The following is an 11,043-nucleotide window of genomic DNA, read 5'->3' as shown; positions in this document are numbered from 1 at the left end:
GACTGGATAATATGCAGTAATGCTGACCAATGTATGGTGCTATGCACCCAGTATCATTCAGGATTTGATACTGAATAAGAGTTCCTAGTCTTCCAGACCCCTCTCCATTTGTGATTCCCATCTGTACCACTTTAGGTTGTACTGAATTATCAATCCCATTTCCCAGGTGATGGGCATTTCTGACAAAAAACACAGTAGTAATGGGATTGCCTGGGAGGTGTAGCTATTTGGTAACTTTGGATTTCAATTATCAATGGAACTTTGATAAGTTTCCATTTTCTTTCATTAGGTGAAAGGAATTATATATTGGCTGAGGTATTCATCCTGGATTGCCATAGGGATCTATGGTTTTAAATGCAAAAGATGGCAGAGGTGATGTGCCCAGAGTTCAGCAGTTTCCTTGGGGTCACCACTAACTATGTTATGCTCACTAATAAATGTCAATAGTAACTGCAGTAACTTCTATTCAGTAAAGACAAGAAAAGGTGAAATTGAAGGTCTAGGTTACCTCACCGACATGTATTCCAAACCAGTCAATCTAGTGTTTGAAGACAAGGGAATACCAGAATAGATGAAGGACAAAGTTGATTACTCTTAACTCCAGTTACCTCCACATTCAGTTAACCTCAGGACTTGGCTCAAATATCTTTCTCTTTTTATTTGCTTCCTAATATTCTCTGCTCATTTTATTTTTCCATTTCTCCTCTTTGTGATTATATCTTACAATAAATAAAACATCAACACAGTTTTGCCTCATGCTCTATGTTCTAGGGAACCCAGGCAAAGACATTCCCTGAGAACAAAACAAAGCTAGTAGAGTGTAGGTAGTTTCATGAGAACAGAAAATAAATCCTACTTAGCATAAATTCAATAGGGAGCAGTCTTGGAAATGACTCACACTGAAATATATCAATCAAGTACCCACATAAATATAAAATAGCTACAACAATTATCCATTATCCTTCTATACATAACCAATTTTTCTTTGAAACTGTTATTTCAATTAAAATATATTTGAAGCTTACATTTTGGTTAAATGTAAAATTTCTAGCAAATAAAGACTGCAGAATAAATAGCACATCTATGTAGCAAGCAAGTCAAAGCGTAATTAATAGGGAACAGACATTAGAATCCTCTTTAAAAGGAAGTCATTTGGGATTTAAGTGTCCTTTTAGCTGATGTTCATTTTATAATAGACTCAATTATGCAAACTCCAAAGATTTTTTGCTAAGGTCAAAGAATTCATATGTGTGCATGCTTTTCTCCTCATTATTAAAAAAGCCATTTAAACTATTTTTCCTCATGATCCCTTGAGATTATATCCTGATTTAAGGGCCCACAAGAACTTCCAAGTCAAATTGTCTATTGTAATACTGTAAGTATCAATTTTTGCCCAGAAAATGTATAAGGTTTCAGGCAATTCTTAAATATTGAATGTTCATACATTCCCAAGAATTGGTAAATGGAGTCAGGAAACAGAAGCCAATAAAATACAGAGGTGCATTAGGTTACCTTATGGATAAACTGAACAGTATTCAAATAGAGTTCAAGCTCCTATATGAAAACATTTGCCCACACTTTGTAACTCTACCATATTCAACAGTATTTTTCCTGTAATGTCATATGTAGCATTTTTCTTTTATCTCTACCTCAGTGTAAATGTTACCATATTCTTCTGTAGTGCTTATGCTTCTGTAGTGCTAAGCCAAAGGCCTGACTCTGGGAGTTTCAACATGTCAAGTCTGCCTACTTATCTGAAAGAAAGTAAACAAATATAATCATGAAAAGGAAAGAAAAAATTTTAATCAAAAATTTTTGAAAATGTTGGGAAAATGGATGTTAGTCATTTCAGCCCATATTTGAGGTACTGACATGAGTTTTAGGTTTACATACAGGCAGAATTGGGGTAGGAAGCAAGAAGTAGGCATAATTAAGCAATCTTAGTCATAGTGTACTCCCATTCATTTTTATCTCAGTTCTGGTTCTACAGGAAGACTCTGCAGAAATCATTATCACTTGAGGGGAAAATCTTGTTCCTCTGAGATTATTATGGGATGATCTCATCTTAGAGTGATCTGTCTGTGACTCTTTGTTTTTCTGGGAGTCCAAGATGAATACAGACTTTCAGGTACTTCTTAAGAGTTCTGGAATAGGGCATTAAAAACACTGATGGAAGAATGTTTAATTTCTCTTACTTTTGTGCCTTCATCCGAGAAGGGGTATGAGGTTGGTTAAGTATCATCAGTTTTTAGACAGACAGGCCTTGAATGATCTACATGCCTAGAGTTAAGCAGGGGTCTGTCCCCAAGTTCTAACAAAAGGAGACAGATGTAAACTGAAGGCAGGATACCATACTTTTTTCTTGCTTACTTTGTGGTACCAGGTGAAGAGTCAGTGTTTTTTTGTTTGTTTTGTTTTTTTAACAAAGGGAGTTTCTAAGAACTTGATAAAATTTTGCTTCCTGTTCATGCTTGCAAACAGTATATGAAAATTTAAGCCTTAGTGTATTATACACTTTGTACTAAATGTTGGATATCAGTGTTTTTGCCTCTGTTTACCATCAAATAAGTAGATAAGCAAGGATTTCTGTTCCTCTGAGAAAACAATAATTCCAAAATAGAGGAGATGGACCTTTTTGGGTTATAGTACAGATATACATAGAAATGTTACAATGAAACCCCCAGTATAGCTATAGTAACAAGCAAAATGTAATTTTCTTTTTAACAAAAGTGGAAAACAGGAAGGCAAAACAGGTCCTACCTAGGGTTGTTAGAACTGTGAATGGGAGGATCCAAGGAAAGGATGCAGGAGGATGAATATGGTGGAAATATTATGTACACATGTATGTAAATGGAACAATGAGAATTGTTGAAACTGGTCCAGGAATGGGGAAGAAGGAATAAAGGAGAATGACTGAGGGGGTGAATTCAACTACAATATATTGTAAGAACTTTTGTAAATGTCGCATTGTACAGCAATAATAACAAAATAAAAAAAAAAACAACCAGTGTAATGTATTGTTACTGTTTGTTTGTACTTTGTGCTTTAAAACAGTATGTGGACAAAGGGATTGGACTATGAGCACATGATAAAAGCAAGAGCACACAAGGGAGGGGTGAGGATAGGTAAGACACCTAAAAAACTAGCTAGCATTTGTTGCCCTTAACGCAGAGAAACTAAAGCAGATACCTTAAAGCAACTGAGGCCAATAGGAAAAGGGGAACAGGTACTAGAGAAAAGGTTAGATCAAAAAGAATTAACCTAGAAGGTAACACCCACTCACAGGAAATCAATGTGAGTCAATGCCCTGTATAGCTATCCTTATCTCAACCAGCAAAACCCCTTGTTCCTTCCTATTATTGCTTATACTCTCTCTACAACAAAATTAGAGATAAGGGCAAAATAGTTTCTGCTGGGTATTGGGGGGGGAAGCAGGAGGGGGCGGAGCGGGTGGTAAGGGAGGGGGTGGGGGCAGGGGGGAGAAATGAACCAAGCCTTGTATGCACATATGAATAATAAAAGAAAAATGAAAAAAAAAACAGTATGTGGTATTAATGCTTCGTAATTTATTCTAAACAATGTACACCATTACTTTATTAAAACATTTCCTTATTGGTAAGCTTTGATGTTTATTCATTTTAACACCACAATCCAGAATTTGCCATACACCTGTAAGTAAATTATATAAAGAACAACACCCTTTAACATAATTGCTTAGGTTTCTTCTTCTGAGGGTTAGATCTTTGTGTCTTTTTCCCCCCAATTTTGCATTTTTTTCTTTTTTAGTTTTTGGTATTGTATTTAACTTTTGTCTCTTGAGGAGTAGAAGCTCTTTTTTACAATAATCATGTTAGTTGTTTATCTGTCAATTGTAAAGCAAATAATTTCCAAGATAATATGTTTTTAAACCTGCTGCCTTTCTCATAATTTTAAAATTATTTTATAAATGGAATATTTCAAGAATGAAAAATTATATAAAACATTAAAACAGACTATAAGAAACACAGTAATGGTATTAAAACTAGATAGATATATTTGCTGAGGAAAAGTTAAATGCCTGTAGAGAGGAAGTATTGTTTAACTGAGAATTAAATGATTTGCTGTGTCTGTTATCATAAGTAGAATATTTGCAAATAAAAACATGTTCAACAGATGATTACCACACTAGATTATAATTGTGTTCAATTTCTGCACTTGTATTACAACTTAAGTTTATTAGTATATTCTGGCACAGTGACCAGTAATATACCATTATTTTTTCATCCTGAAAAACAGAGTAAATTTGTGTGTGTGTGTGTGTGTGTGCGTGTGTGTGTGTGTGTTCAATACCATTTCCCCAAAAAGATGAACAAATCATAGAGCCAAACAAATATACCTCTTCTGTAAAATGTTGAATATCTAGGTGTGTTCCATAAGACTATTACTTACAATGAGTTATTATAGATGTGTAACAGAGAAGACAGAAACTTACTTTTGCCTTCCCTCCCTAAACCTATCCTTAATCATTTTGTGACTCAGAGACCCCTATAATACCTCCTTCTCTCTTTAGGACATATGAATTGAATTTGAGAAATTTAACATGTTTGACTGAAAAGAAAATGCAGCTGCTTACCCTAGGAGGTCAATATCTCGTGCTAAGGAGAGGAAATCCCGTCCAAGAAATGGATTTCCTGCTCATTGTCTCCTGCAGACCCTTTATGTCTCATGAAAGCCCTGCACACCCTGCGGTGCTCATTGTTTTTCAAGATCAGAGCATTATTGTTTGTATTCCAATGTTTATTCTCTCTATATGTTGTCAAAATACAGTTTTAATATTTTTATCTAGATGGTACATTTTAGTTCCTTGCTTTTTTGTTATCTAAACATCCTTATAATAGGGGAGGAAATGCAATTACTTACATTTTAAGATGCTTAGCTCTAAAGTTTAAAGATTCCATTTTAAATAACTTAGATCATTCTAGGATTGTTTCAGTACTTTATCTGACTTTTTGTTAACATTAATTCATGTACTGAGAACACAAAATTAAATTACCATCTTCAAGAGCCAACTGGAATAGCATTGATTAAAGTATTGAATCATTATCCTTTTGAAATTTGGATAAGTAAATCCAGAAGTCTATCTGTTACATCATTTGAAATGATAACAAATTGTTGGATATTTATAAATGACTGAATATTAATGTAAATATATCATAATTTTGAGTCCCAAAATAATATAGATTAAAAGCAGTACTGTTACCAGAAATAAAAGTAGTAGTGTTACCAGAAAATTGGCCTAGAAAATTCACCTTGGTTCTTGTATACATCAGGGGAAGAATTCAAGCAAGATGCAAAGATACAATAAAATTAATAGGAAAAAAGTACTCTTTCGACAGACTGAAAGCAAGTTGTCTCTAGAATGAGAGGAATGGGGTTGTAGGAGAGAGAGACATTTCTTGTTCCCCTACACAGGAATGGGAGCAAAAACTCAAAATCTTTTTATCCCACCTATTCTTATATTGGAGAGCTGGGGGAATACACAGGTCAAAGGTAATGGATTTTGATGACTAAAATGGTTGTTAAAAAAGGGAAGGGTCATTTTGGCCTCTGGGATGATTTTCTGGGTTTGGGTCATTGTCTTATTAAGAAATATATTGAATAATTTACTAGTTCCTGTTCTACTTGATAGATAATTTCTGTTTAAAAATTCCTAACCTTTGCTTTATCTTAGGTCTTGATGTTTAGGGTATGGATTACCCATGGATTGAGAGTGAATTAAGTATTAGGGTAGTGGCTAACTTCAAATCATCCTGTGAGATCCTCTGGGCTCTGGCTACCTGATCTTAAATAGAGATTAGTGGATTTGGGAAGTTGAATTAAAATGATTTTTTTCTACGTCTTCCTCTTGTGGCCACTGCTTATGTCTACCTGCTACCTGTCAATTGTACTGAATATGCATACATATATGTTGCAATTGTACATATTTAAATTATATGTATATATAATAAGGTTTTATTAACATTTTTTTCTATAATTAATTATTTGGTAAGTATTGGATGGCAGTAAGTTTAAGATTGTCCTTCCAATAATAATTTTGAATGAAGTTGTTGTCCCTTGCAGGTATGTGTAAAAGTTATTAAATGTCCAGCTAGAACATACTAAAGTTGCCCTTGTTAGTCATCCTTGTGAAAATGAAGGATCCCAGCAAAAACATATTACTTAGTTAGAGCTTGGGAGGATGTAGTGTGGCAGGAAGGTGGGGAGGGGGAAGAAAGATAATGAGAGGTAATGAGTGCAGCAGTGAAACAAAAAAAGAACAGATTTGAGGAATGTCAAGTAGCATCTGGGGCATGACCAGAGAAGGGTCACCTCCCCCCATAGGTTAAAGTAAATAGTATATGACCATGTATGGTACAAGTTGTATCCCCCATTTCTGTAACCTGCTATAAATGGTATATAAGGAAAGTCCCTTTTGTTTTTGGGGCTCAGCCTTGGGATGCAAATCTGCCTAATGAATACTGGCCTGCTTAATAAACTTGCTTCCCAAAAGCTTTGGTGCCTCATTTCTGTCTGAGACTTCCTGCAACATTTCCAGGGGCTCATGTCCTGGATTCAGAAGTGGTATTTTCACCTCCTCATCACAGGCTCAGCAGCCCCAGGAGGGCTGACCTTGCCAAGCACCACAGGATGGTGGTTGATGTGATGGGAGGGAACCTCTCTCTCAGTGAACTAAGGTGGTGAGATTTGGTCACACAAAGGAACCCAGAAAGGCTCAGGAACCAACTTGGGAGCCCCACTCATCAGACTGGTAAGAACCCAGGTTCAAATTTAGGCCTGCCTTAGGAGGCAGAGATGGAGTCTGATCAACTCCAAGAGACACCTGAGTAACCCCCTTTTGGGGCAAAACCATGTCTCTTAAGTCCAGGCAGTAGGGTGGAAGTACTGTGCTGTGTGAGAATGTGTGAAAGTGCGAGCCTGAGATGTAGCCCAGCTGCAAAGTGAGTGAGAAATCCTAAAGCAGTTCCATGGTGATCCTCATATAGTCTATGGTGTGTGGCCCATTTGGGGCTCCAGTACATGGTTTATATGGTCTCACTATGGCTAAGAGGTGCCTATGTCCTCACAAGGGGAGTGGCCAGAGACAAGGTGAGTGGTGTTGTTTTTGCCTGTGTACCAGAAAGGAGGACCCCTTACCTCCTTTCCTACAACCCTCATACATTCCATTTCTGTCTCTGTCTTGATATCTGGTAACTTGAGGAATAGGAGGAGGTCACAGTAAGAACAACCCCTCTGAGTGCATGCTTAAGAACTTTAAAAAGGGATTTAAGGAAGATTACAGAGTCAAGCTGACTCCTGGCAAGCTTAAGACCTTCTGTGAAATAGACGGGCCTGCTTTTGGTGTAGGATTGCCCTCAGAAGGGTCATTAGATAAGGTCATAGTCAATAGAGTTTTTGAAGTGGTTGTAGGGGAGTCTGGACACTCAGATCAGTTTTCTTATATTGATTGCTGGGCAGGATGTGGTCTGCAGTTGGCCCTTGTGGCTAAAGCCCCATCTAGAGTAAGCATCTAGGGTCATGGTAGCCAGGATGGCAGCAGCTTCCATGTGCAGGGAAAAATGTGAAAAGCCACAGAAACCCATATTAGTGGGGGACCCCAAGGAAATCTTATCCCCTTATGTGCCTCCGTATCCATGTTTGCCACCACTTTCCACCCCTTTGCCGCCACCCTCAGAAGGGGAAGCAGCATCAGACAGGGAAGCCCAGCAGCAAATACGCCTACAAGGCTGGGTCAAGGAGTCCTTGAGCCTACAACAATCACACATTCCTCAGACTCTGAGCCCACCAGTCCTCACTCCACAGCTCCTTGTGAGACCAGCCCCTAGGTCCAACTAGGAACATTTGAACAGTCCCAAAATGGGCCTAGCCTCTCCCTTGGGACCCACTTCCCTGCAGATGCCCCTGTGAGAAGTCCAGATCCCAATATATTATGACCAGCATGGTCAGATACAAGAAGAAAGGCAGACATTCGTCTACCAGCCCTTTATCACAACAGACCTCCTAAATTGGAAGCACCATATCTATCCCCTCCTTCATGGAAAAGCCTCAAGATCTGATTGATCTAAGTAATCCATCATCCAAACTCATAATTATTCCCACCTGAACAGACTGCTGACAGCTTCTTCTGACTCTATTTAATACTGAGGAGCAATGCTGTATAACTTTGGCAGCTCTAAAGTGGCTGGAAGATCATGCACCTGCAGGCACTTTAAGTGCCCAAGCCTATGATCATGGCAAGTTCCCTGAGGAGGACCTCCATTGGGACCCTAATGATGACTGAGATTTGCCAGCAGCTTGAATGGTATCTGGAGGCATTATTAGGAACCATGAAGTAATGTATGTGTTCCTTTACCTTCCTGATTGCCCTATGGCTTTGATGGGCAAAGACTTATTGTGCAAACTAAGGGCCCAGATAACTTTTGACCCAATGGCACAGCAGCCTTAAAGCTGCGAGGGCCTGACACCAAGATTCTAATGCTCATGGTTGCACAGGAGGAGGAATGGCAACTCTACGCCCCTGAGAAAGAGATTCCTGTCATGCCTGAGCTTCCTTCTAAGATTCCAGGGATATGGGCTAAGGACAATCCCCCTAGACCAGCTTGGAGCATACCTCCAATGGTGGTAGAATTAAAGCCAGGAGCCATTCCTGGTAGCCAGAGGTCATACTACATTCCTTACAAGGCCCAAGTTGGGATCTAAAATCATCTTGACAGGCTCCTAAGTATGAGATGCTTCGGACTTGTTAAACTCCCTGGAACACTCCCTTTCTGTGTGATCAAAAACAAGGGACTGAAGATTTTAGGCCAGTTCAGGACCTCTGTGCAGTCAACTCAGCAACTGTTACTTTACACCCTGCAGCCCCAAACCATATATGCTTTGGGGCCTTTTCCCAGCTGAGGCAAAGTTCTTAATCTGCCTGGACCTGAAGGACACATTTTTCTGCATCTGCCTGGCCCCACAGAGCCAACCCATCTTTTCCTTCCAATGGGAAAGTCCTAGTACTGGAGAGAAGGGACAATTGATATGTACTAGGTTGCCATAAGGCTACAAAAACTCTCCACTCTCTTTGGGGATACCTTGGCATCCTACCCAAAGGCCATCTCAGCTGACCAGCATGGCTGCACACTCCTCCAGTACAAAGATGACCTTCAGTTGGCTAGACCAACTCAGGAGGATTGTATGGAAGGAACTCACCTCCTTCTCTCCCTTTTGTGGAAGAGAGGACATAAGGTTGCCCAAAAGAAGGAAGGCTCAGATTTTTCAAATACCTTGGGTTTCACCTGTCACAATGACAATGTAGACTGGGCCCTGAGAGGAAATAGGCCATCTGTTCCATTCTGGTCCCCAAGATCCGTCAACAGATTAGAGAATTTCTAGAAGTACAGGTTTCTGCCTGATCTGGATCCCCAGTTAATCTCTCTTAGCAAAACTCTTTTATGAAGCTAGAAAGGGTGGAAAACAGAAAACCATGGTATGGGGAGAGGAGCAAGAAAAGGCCTTTAAAGAAATTAAGAGGGCACTCACAAATGCCCCTGCTCTGGGCTTGCCAGATGTGATGAAGCCCTTCTTTTTATATGTACATGACAGACTGGGGACAGCTGTAGGGGTATTGACCCAGCTGCTAGTTTTCTGGCACCATCTGGTGGCCTATTTATCAAAGCAACTTGTTGCAGCTTCCTGAGGCTGGCCACCCTGCCTGTGCACCCTGGTGGCTACTGTCATCTTGGTGACTGAAGCAGACAAACTTACTTTGGGACAAAAACACACAATTCCCTACTCTGTTTTGACTCTTATGGAATATAAAGAAAATTATTGGCTGACAATCTCCCAAATGGTCAGATATCAAAGCATGTTATGTGAAAACCCATGTATCCAATTAGAGGTTGTTAAGACCCTAAACCCAGCCACCCATTGCCGATTGATTCAGGCCCCCTAAGCATGACTGTTAAGAGGTTATGGATGAAATGTTCTCCACCTGGTGGGACTTGACTGATCAGTCTATCAGTCATCCAGACATTGAGTATTTCACAGATGGCAGCAGCTTTGTATGGTACAGCACATGTTTTGCCAGATATGCATTAGTGACTCTGGATACTGTCACTGAAGCATGTCTACTGTCAGTCGGGACCTCTGTACAAAAGGCTGAGCTTATTACTCTCACATGGGTGCTCCTGCTCACTGCAGGAATGCAGGTAAACATCTACATGGACTCAAAATATGCCTTGCTTGGGGGATTAGGTCAAGCCCCACCAAGTGGACAGGTCTCTCCCCTTTTGAAATTCTTTTTGGGTGCTTACCCTCTTTAGTCAAGGGCCTGTGAGGGGACCTTAAGGCAATAGGTGACCTCACTCCAAGACAGCAGTTGCAGGTCCTTGGGTTCACACTCAAAACTCAATGACTTGATTAGAGACAGACTCCCCATTAGACTCACAACTCCCACATAGCCTTATAAATCATGGGATGCTGTTTGGGTAAAGGAATGGGATGGCCAACTGCTAAAGCCCCACTGGAGGGGCCCTTTTGTTACTGTTTTATCCACTTCCATCGCAGTTTAGGTAGCAGAGATCATTCCCTGGATCCCCCACAACCAAGTGAAGCCAGCTTCCCTCAAATGGGATTACCTAGTCCCATCATGCAAGATCACCCTCCAGAACACCTGTGCCCTTCCTTGGCAAGACTCTGCTTCCCAGGAGACAAGAGACCACAAACAATGAGGCATCAGCCCTAATTATGATTTCAAAGAAATATTGAGGAGTTTATTCTTCAAAATATATAACAAAAATTGTTATAACAAAATCTATAACAATATTATCATATCAAAAGGCTAAAAAGCCCTAAGCAATTCAATTTATTCCTAATGATTTGATTTCATTGGGTTTTACACTTGAATACTTAAGCCCTAACCATGTGTATATTTCTTTTCAGAATATTTCTTTGACAACTGAATTTGAAATATGTTTGAGAGGAAATGTTATACTTTTAGGAGATTTGTTAAACTAATAATGA

General features: G+C 39.4%; 1 long non-coding RNA gene across 2 annotated transcripts in view; it reads left to right on the top strand.

The window, feature by feature from the left end:
- LOC141425726 (uncharacterized) overlaps nucleotides 1-10,755 on the top strand; it is a 39,210-nt gene extending 28,455 nt beyond the window's left edge. For both annotated transcript variants that reach the window (XR_012450798.1, XR_012450797.1), the window contains one exon: nucleotides 4,550-10,755. This is a non-coding gene — a long non-coding RNA (uncharacterized lncRNA). The remainder of the gene's footprint in view (nucleotides 1-4,549) is intronic.
- Nucleotides 10,756-11,043: the final 288 nt, after the last annotated feature.

The sequence above is a fragment of the Castor canadensis genome, chromosome 8 (assembly GCF_047511655.1).
Source record: "Castor canadensis chromosome 8, mCasCan1.hap1v2, whole genome shotgun sequence".
In the NCBI taxonomy this organism is placed as follows: Eukaryota; Metazoa; Chordata; class Mammalia; order Rodentia; family Castoridae; genus Castor; species Castor canadensis.
Note: the sequence above shows the minus strand (reverse complement) of the source record. Positions and strands in the feature narration are given on the sequence as shown.